Source organism: Hylaeus volcanicus, chromosome 4 (assembly GCF_026283585.1).
Source record: "Hylaeus volcanicus isolate JK05 chromosome 4, UHH_iyHylVolc1.0_haploid, whole genome shotgun sequence".
NCBI lineage: Eukaryota > Metazoa > Arthropoda > Insecta > Hymenoptera > Colletidae > Hylaeus > Hylaeus volcanicus.
Window position 1 is genome coordinate 1,041,645 of NC_071979.1, and position 10,193 is coordinate 1,051,837.

At 36.2% G+C, this 10,193-nt stretch overlaps 1 long non-coding RNA gene across 1 annotated transcript; it reads right to left on the reverse strand.

Annotated features, from left to right (window-relative positions):
- Positions 1–132: 132 nt before the first annotated feature.
- On the reverse strand, positions 133–962 carry LOC128875326 (uncharacterized). The gene is made up of 3 exons (XR_008456796.1): positions 773–962; positions 584–703; positions 133–428 (listed from the first exon to the last, which is right to left on the reverse strand). It is a non-coding gene; the product is annotated as an uncharacterized LOC128875326 (long non-coding RNA).
- Between the last annotated feature and the right edge of the window lie 9,231 nt (positions 963–10,193).

A 10,193-nucleotide genomic window follows, 5' to 3' on the forward strand; every position in this document is an offset into this window, starting at 1 on the left:
GAGGTAATTTTATATACTTTAGATTTGGGATACCTTTCAATTACTTTCTAGGTAGTTATAAGTAATTGAATTACTCAGTAATTAAGAATAAGGTATTGCATAATTACTAAAAACAAAGTAATCAAGAATTACTTAAATAATTACCTTCTAATTCAAAATTGAAATTTATTGTACTATGCAAATTTTCGAAAGATAGAACTTTCATATGATTTATCCGTAGTGTGTAGTAGCTAAAGTTTCTAAGGCTGTCGCAATTCTTTCTTTAGCTACTACATCCCTCTCCAACAATGCCAATTTTTTATTGTAATACTCCTTCCTATTTTCTTTGTCTTCCTCGGCTATTCGTGCCAGAAGCACTGAAGATCGTGATTTCATGCCAGTTTGTTTTTGTAATTTAGTGGCTTGACGTAGAGGGTGTTTCTGTCTCACTATAAATAAGCAATATATTAATCCATGTCCAGCGGGCACTTTTAACTTATAAATAAAAATATTTAAAATAAAGTTAAGTAAATAAATTTGTTATGAAAGTTCATAACAGTAACCGTTTCTATATAATTAGGAAAATACATCAGCTATTACTTACCTTTTTCTATCTTAATCGTTGGTCTCTCCACTATCGTTGAAGGGCCAGGTTGCGAGTCTGCTGGTGTTTCCACCTTCTCGTCGTCCACCAAGTTTGCGTCTAAATATTCTTCGGAGTAGTCTTTCAATGGAAAAAGTAATATTCTAGTACCTTGGATATACTTTTCAATTTTTAAACATATTTACGTACAAATTGTATCGGCGTTTCATCTACATTGGAATCATCCTTCACTTGTGTAGGATGTATTGTGTTGTGGACACGTTCCTCCTCCACCGATAAATTGTCTGTACTTAAGGGGATAGACACGGGTAATGCAGCGAGATGACATTACCGGCAAAACTGGGCGTAAAAAGGGGTCCGTGATTTTTCGCTTTTCGTCCTTATATTAGCATATTTTGGGCTGAATGAGGGCTCATTCGAAAGAGGAAGCTTGAATACATCCGGGGCTGGTCATAATTCAACGAGATCTGGTTAATATCTAATAATATAAGTGTCCAAAGTAGAGAAAGAATACGATAAAATACATCTGCAGAATCTAAGTATTTGTAGGTCACTATAAGAGTTTTGTGACTCACACGATGACCAGCCCCGGATGTATTGAACCTTTCTCTTTCGAATGAGCCCTCATTCAGCCCAAAATATGCTAATAGAAGGACGAAAAGCGAAAAATCATAAAGGCATTCCCAAAATCGAGTTCCGCCATTTTGTGGATAATGGTAGAACAAGTCACGTACCAAATTTAGTTCAGGCAGTCGTTATGAGATGGCGCTTTCTGAGAAGGACTACTAACGTGAAATCGATACATTGCGACGTTGTCATTCTGGCATTATAGCGTCTATCCTTACCCTACGCTGCGCTGTTGCCATTTTACTGAAATCGAAATATTCTTACATATGTGATAGCAAAAGCGTGAATGCATTTCACAATGCACGCACGAACGCACGCATACACACAAAGAAAGTATTTATTATATATTGTTATATTTAATTAATATAAACATAATTTTTCCCCGCTCCTTTTCCTCGTCCTCCTCCTCCTTCTCCTCCTCCTCTTTTCCCTCTTCCCCCGTATTTCAGGGAGTGCACCTCCCGTTTGAGCCTGGCAATCTGTAATGTAGACAATAAACAGAAATGTTATGTTAATAATTTTTTTTTTTTTTTTTTTTTTGTTGGGCGGGTGGAAAAACCTTCATAGGCACCGAGCGCCGGTGGACGATGCCAGCGTCCGGTAGTGTGAGATTCCTACTCACTAAAAAACCACCCGCTTCCCACGTTAGCCCCCCGGACCAGACCTGCTTTCGCATAACAACAGTCCGGGGGCGTGGCAACTAGGCCCCGTTAGGGCCTCCGCCGGTCGGATAGAACCGAAGCTAGGGGGAGCCCGGAGTATCATCCAGGCATCCCTCCTCTCTCTTGCGACGCAGCACACGCTCCACGTAGTGCGCGACCGCTTCCCATTCGGTCGGCCCCCGCAGCATCACCCCCACGATGTTGTCGGGGGTGACGTCTCCTACGAGGGCGCCGAGATCTACCCTATCTCTGGCGAAGCGGTCACACACGAAGAACGTATGGAGCGCGTCGTCCCTTGCTGCGTCGCAATACCGGCATCCCGGGGATCCGACCTTGCCCATCCTCGACAGGTACGCACGGAGTTATGTTAATAATTACTTGAGAAACTAATACAATGATTGGGAGGTTCAACTTGGGGAAACTGTAAGAAATATCATACCAATAAAACATGTTTTATTTTTATTTTCATTTATTTTATGTTTTAATTTTGTTCTCACCGAGAGGCGTACTTTTGAATGTGTGTGAAATTGAACTGTATTGTGCCGGACTTACAGAGTTGCGAGTTTACAGCACAATACGGTACAAACGTAGCACAATTTAAAAAAATCAAAAATTCGAAAAGTGCGGTGCTAACTTCACACACATTATTTTTGAGGGATGAGGCAAAAAGAATTCGAAGGTCGCAAAATAAGGTTCACCCTAATGGACATACACACCTGTTGCTGCATTATCACGAGCATCCTCAGATGCGCTCGCGATTCTGAGCTTTTCGACCGCGATCTCCTCCTACGAGCCGTTCGCGACCGGCTCCGCGACCTAGATTCGCGGGGCGGCGGCGGCCCCGCAACGTCCACCTTCTGCGGCCGACGGCTCCTGGACCGCGACCGCGACCTAGATTCGCGGGGCGGCGGCGGCCCCGCAACGTCCACCTTCTGCGGCCGACGGCTCCTGGACCGCGACCGCGACCTAAATTTGCGGGGCAGCGGCGGCCCCGCAACATCCACTTTTTGCGACCGACGGCTCCTGGACATCTAAAAGTGGAAAAAACAATTAGCACACTACATTTTGTACAAGACATTCATTGTCAGTTATTGTGAAAGTGACGCGAGTCGAAATAAAAAAAAGATACTGCATTTTACACGACACTTATACCATTTTCATAACAACTTGCACGTATAATCATAAAAATAGGTCTAGTAAGCGGAAGGTACTTACGATAAAATTATTCTATAATTTATTCGAATTATATATTTTTGTGTCCTCACTGCCGCACAGGTTTGTAAGAACTGCCGTTCCTCACAGTCCCGGCTCCGTCCCGATTCACACATAGCGATAAAACAAAAGCGGTAAAACAAAAGTACAATACAAAACTCGACGATTCGTCAAAATCGCGAAATTGGAGGACAGCGATGCCATGTTTCCGTGTGGTCGTAGCAGTATTTTCGTGCATGTGGCAACTCTTTCTTACTCACAAGGGAAGGCGCGATCCGGACGAGCGCTTTTTGAGCGAAACCGGGCTCAAATGATGAGGGCTGTTAGGCATAAAAAAAAGTGCAAAACATTAGGGGTATCTCGCCAGTCCTTTTTATAAAAAGTGGCTTTAAACATTTACAGGTCAGTAGATGTACAAAAACAATCAACTTCTCAATAGAAGTTGTTGTAGCTGCATGTGTTACGGCACAGGTTCATCTTCTAGAGTACGTGGGTTCGAGATTCTGCATTGGAAAATTCTTTTTTTCAAACTGCATTTCTATTTCTTATTTCTTTTTTTACTCATTGCTATATGAGTAATATATAAGAATTATAATATTATGTTCAGATCTATATTATTTGCAATTTCTACGCATATATATATTCAATAGCCAAATACATAATGATTAAAAAATGAATTTTATTTTAATAGACGCTTTAGTCACATTTGTTATTAATAAAAAATGAGGTAATTAATGAAATACGTGATTAAAAAATGAATTTTATTTTAATAAACGCTTTAGTCACATTTGTTATTAATAAAAAATAAGTTAATTAATGAAATACGTGTTATTAAAAATTGTAGTCCACATCCTATACATTCTAATTCTTATATATTATTTATATAGCAGTGAGTAAAAAAGAAATAAGAAATAGAAATGCAGTTTGAAAAAAAGAATTTTCCTATGCCGAGTTTCGAACCCACGAACTCTAGAAGATGAACTTGCGCCATAACACACGCAGCTACAACAACTTCTAGTGAGAAGTTGATTGTTTTCGTAGATCTAGTGACCTGTAAATGTTTAAAGCCACTTTTTATAAAAAGGGCTGGCGTGATACCCCTAATTTTGCACTTTTTTTATGCCCAACAGCCCCCATCATTTGAGCCCGGTCTCGTTCAAAAAGCGCTCGTCCGGATCGCGACCTTCGCGAAATATTTTCTATTTCACTTGCACCACGACCCGAGGAAAACGTCAGCGGCTCGCGTAAAAATTCGAATGCACAAAGGTTTGAAAACCGGTTTTTATTTTAAACAAAGATTTGAGTAGTTGATGTCATGTACTATAAAACGTATATTCTGATTTCTCGGTAAAATCAGAATCGATTTTACGGTAAATTACGGAATTTCAGATCGATTTACGGAAAATTCAGATCGCGATTGTGAAAAAAATAATTATCCGATAGTCTCCGTTTTTTGCACAGATATAGAACACATTAATCGCTACTTATCCCCAAACAGCCAGCGCTGCACCTAAAAAAAATGAAGGAGTTGTGGATTTCCGAAAAAAGCTGAATTTTCCGGTTTTCCCGATTTTTCTTCATTTCTCATTATCCGAACGAGACGTTCGAGGTCTTTTTCTGTAGGTATTTTTATCGTCTACATTTTATCTGCTTAAAGCATTGATATTGCTGGATTAGTTTAAAATTTATAAGTAAAAAACGACAAAAATTACGATCTTTTCGCATTAAATTGTTTGTAACAAGAAAACGGAACAGAGTGAGGAGTGAAAAACATAAACATATACGTATTAATCTACGCATCCCCTTTTATTTAATATTTTTGTCACACAAAAATGCTCTACTGATTGGCCTATGTTTTCGTATGCGAGCGATTCGTACACGAAACACGCTATACGAAAGTGTTCGTATGCGACTACATTGACACGAAACGTAGACCCGCTGATCAGTTGTTCGTCGTTCGGATTACGGTAAAGAAGAAGGCACACGTGCTTTTATATGTGGAACATTCATAATTTGTGAATTGTTCCATTTCTCTGTAATTTGAACATTTGAACATATTAGTGATTAGTGTGTGCTATGTGTGACCGTTCTATTGCGATGGAAAGAGAAGACCAAGACACAAAAAAGAATGACAGAAAAAGAAAATATCCCACGCTGTCTGTAAAACGGTTATCGAAAAATAAGAAATATCGAGAAAGGTAAGTCACATTTCTATACACTTATTTTTCTTTAGTTCTTAAAATATAGTGGGGCGCAACAATATTTGCGGTCCAACAAAATAGCTTATCCAAATGAATTTTTTTGAAAAGTTAAACAAATTAATTTATTAAGGTATGTACTTGTGTCGTTTAAAAAAATTACAATATACCGAAATCGGGGAAGAAATAGTAAAAGGCAATTTTTTATCTTTTTTATTTGAGGCTGTAATTGAAATCTAAAATATGTCTTTCGTAGATTGAAATAAGTTGTATATTCTGATAATTTCATCTAGATCGGTCAATGCATTTAGAAATTACAAGTAAATAAAATTTCCAAAAATCATGATTTTTCATCTAAGAACATAACTAGTCACATCTATGAAAGACATATTTTAGATTTCAATTACATGCTCAAATAAAAAAAATACAAAATTGCCTTTTACTATTTCTTCCCCGATTTCGGTATATTGTAATTTTTTTAAACGTACATTAATTAATGTAAATTAATTTGTATAACTTTTCAAAGAATTTCAAGTCATTTGGACTGTATATAATTTTATTACAAACGATAGATTTGTACAATTATTATTACTTAGTATTACTACAAACGGTATACTTTTTAGGTATGGTTAGTTTATTAAGGTGTCGCAGGATTGTATTTCGATTTGTGAATTCGGGGAAATGAAACATTTTTATAATGTCTATTATTACTCGTATTCGTATATAACTTGGATAGTTATAGTTTAGCTGCACGTTCGGATGTGTAAGACAATAATGTGGAAATATTTATACGCGAGATACAGCGGTCATTATCGGGGGGGAAACAAGCAACTTGATCACATTGAATGGGAAACAAAGAACGTCCACGTCCTCGTAGAACGTTCGATCCCGTTTCGAGGTAATATCAATCGTTAAATCTTTCATGCATTTTTGAATACCAGAAGTATCTATCCGGACGTAAGAAAAGTGATTATATTTTGTTTTCGTAAAAATATTGTTTCGCTAACAAAATACTGTAGTGTCATCATAATATTGTCCAAAACTTTCCCACGACCTCCTAAAGATCTGTACGAAACTGACTAACTTAGTTAGTCAATTGAGTGAACAGTTCGAAAAAAAATGTTTCCGACAATTGAGTGGATTTGCTTTCTGTCACCGGCACGGTCAAGCAGCGTTTACCTCGCGAAAGGCGAACACGTGTTTCTCGGACCTCTTCGTTTCTTCGTTACTACACAACTTGCCATAAAATGAAATAGCACCCTGTAGCCTCTCGCTGAAGATGTACTGTAAAACAGGGTTTCTCACACTTTTTCCACAATGGTACACTTCGCAAACTCGGGAATTTTAACCCTTATCACTTAGCTTATTTTTTAATTTGGGTAATTCCAAATAGTAAAAATTAAAACGTCATTTATTTAGTAATTATGTTTAAATAGAAAAACTTTTCAAATTGTCGCGGAACACGTATTCAGGTTCAACGGTGATTTTAAATATTTCCGCATGTGTGAGAGAAACGCAATCGAAATTGAAGATTAAAACTTTTCAATTTTTTTGTTCAAATTGTCATGAAACTGTCACTAACATGTTTATTCCATCACGAAAAGATGCCGAACACGACAGAAGTTTGACAGTAATCGGAATTGCTTGAAAAATATAACTGCACGATTAGAGCCATCTCAGCTGAAAATAGTCCGATTTACGTGAGATGAGGTATCATTTTATTCGGGAGAACAACATAAATTCTTTCGTATCACCTTTTCAATCGATTAAATGAAGAGCGCAGTATTTGACTTTGTGAATAATTGATGAGGCGCCGGCCGTGCGACCGTAGACAGCCGAGCGAATCCAGGTACGGCGCTTAGCGAACGACAAAGGATAGCGTGAAGTCAAGCAGAAATATGTCAGTTTTTTTTATATTTTTCATGATAATAATTAGTAATCAAAATGATATGTTTTTATAATGTATATATTAATTAGTAGTTCGATAAATTAAATAAATTATAAATTTCATAAATTATTGCTTCTTACTTTTTATTATATTATAATTATTTGATTCATTGTTAATAATAATAATACACATATAGTAACACAAAATAATATATATAATTATCAATAATAGAAATTTAAAATGTAATGAGAATAATTTGTTCTGTGCTACGAGATTTTAATAGTAAAAGGCAATTTTTTATCTTTTTTTTATTCTGAAATTATATTATATTATATCTGAAATATGTTTAAAAATTAAAAACAATGGGTGTTTATAATGAAATGCAAAGTACAAACTTTATTTTTAAGTTTATGTTAAAGTACAAAAAGTTAAATTATTATATATAATAATTATACAACTTTATATCATATCATGACAAAAATTCACACGAAAAAAGTCTACGTACAAAGATTCTTTTATATACTAATACGTACATTATACGGTACAAAGATTCTTTTATATACTAATACGTACATTATACGGTACAAAAATTAAATTAACACTTTGTCGCATAGTCTTTATTTTTTATCACATCCTGCAAACTGTTACGCATGGAATTCACTAACTTTTTAGTTTCTTCTATGGATATTTTATCCCATTCTTCTTGCAGTATTCCTCGTAATGCTACTTCGGATGTTGTAGTATATCTTTTAGGTCTAATGCGCCTCCCTAATAATTCCCATAAATGTTCGATGGTATTTAAATCTACCGATTTGGGGATCCGCGCAGTTGAGATTTTACATTATACAATAATCGTTTCTTCACTATATATGACGAACATTTAGAATCGTTATCCTGTTGAAATGTAAAATTATTTGCCAGTCTCAATCTTGCCGCACTCTGCTGCAAATTATTTTGTAGGATGTTCGAATATTCATTTTTAACCATAATTCCGTCGATAAAATCTAAATTTCCTACGCCACTAGCTGCAATACAACCCCAAACCATTACACTTCCACCTCCTAGCTTGATGGTAGCACAAGTATTTTTCGGATGGAATTCTTCGTTTGATTTCCTCCAAATCGTTGTTCTTCCATCGGATCCAAATAAATTAAATTTGCTTTCATCGCTGAATATTACTGTGTCCTACAATTCCTGCGGTTTATTTATATATTGTCCCGCAAATATTATTCCGTTTTTTTTTTGTTAACTGCGGCCACGAAATGCTTACGCCTTGCAGCGCGTCCATAGTAATGTGTTCTTTTCAGAACATTTCGTACAGTATGCGCCGTAAAAGTTTTATTACTAGTGTTTGCAATTTCATTTACGATGTTTTTTCCTTGATGTAAAATGTGCATGGCTGTTTTAGGAATAAAAAAAGCATTTTCTTATATACTGTCTGTAGGTAGTATTACTTAATACATTTACAGTTAGTTATAAACGGTTAAATAAAAATTTTTCTATTCGGAAGGGTTGTTTTTGGGGCTCTCAATAATGGTCTCGTTCTTAGACCGCGGTTTATGGTTAGGACATACACAGGGCAATCGCTGAATATTAAAAACTGGTCACGAATGATGCTGTATTTTATAAAGCATCTAACTGGAAAATTTTGACTAGCAAACGAGAATAACAATTTTATAATAACTTTTTGGTACATCTTAGTTGATTCAGAACATCGTTACGTTGTAAACCACCCAACATTGCGAATTATTTCATTATCATCCACAATATGATTATTTTTCTGATTTCTACCAACACACTGCTCTACTTTTGCAGATTTTTTTTTATTTATAGTAGATTATAACATTGAAAAAGTATGAGTTAAACCTTGGTAAGTAACTGCGTCAAAATATTCACGTATCAGACTCTTCATACGATATACGATACATGAAATTCGTTTTAATATGGCCAATTTTAAAGTAATCGTATCTTTCAAAATTGGCCTGTAAAGGGAATAAATAGGACTCTATCTTCTTTTTTCTCAAAAATCTAAATATTTTGGTCTTTTGTTTGTACAATGAATACCAGCATGTTTGTGACGATTTTTTGATGAAAATGACACCTAACATGATGTGGTTTGTTTAATAAATGACGAAATCACATCCAAAATGTAATTGCATAATCAAAAGAGAACTTCACTACAGATAGTCCGATGTACCTGAAGTGAGGTATCATTTTAATTGGGATGACACCAGGAATCCATTGATGCTATTTCCACGAGGCTGTCATGAAAAATATCAAACGACTGATATATTTTTGGTACTCTGCCCGCTAAGCGCCATACCTGCGTTTGCTCGGCTGCCTACGGTCGCACGGCCGGTGCCCCATCAATTGTTCACAAAATTAAATTCTGTGTCCTTCATTGAATCAATGGAAAAGGTGGCAGCAAAGAATTTTCTGGTGTTTTCTCGATTAAAATGATACCTAATGTCACGTAAATCAGACTATTTCCAGCTTAGATGGCTTCTGATTGTGCACTTCTATTTTTCATGCAATTCCGTTAATTATTGTCGAAATATAATTAATTATAATTATTGATTCTTTTCGCATAGCCGGCAATTAAAAAAAACAGCGTGCCTCGCGGTAAGTCGAAGTACCGCGGAGGAAGCAGGTACTTCGTACCAAATATTCCAAGAGGATGAAGTTCTTGCTATGGCAGGACATGAAGAAGTAAAAACTGTCGAAGATATTGAAATTACTCAAGAAATTATAGAAGAAATAGATTTCGAGGAAAACGAAAAGATGGATGTAAACAAAAGCGAAGAAGAAAGAGCGACACCAGTGACGGAAGGTAATAACCTGGTAGCCAGCTGCGAAAGGCCATCAGTAATGGACATCGAGGAAGAAACGAATGAAGATGTCGGAAATTCTATGAATTACGACTGTAACTACACTGACGGACAAAATTAAAGGGACACTATTTTAAAACGTCATATCTATGGGAGTTTTCAATCGATTTTGGGGAAACTTCGCGAGGAGTAGTT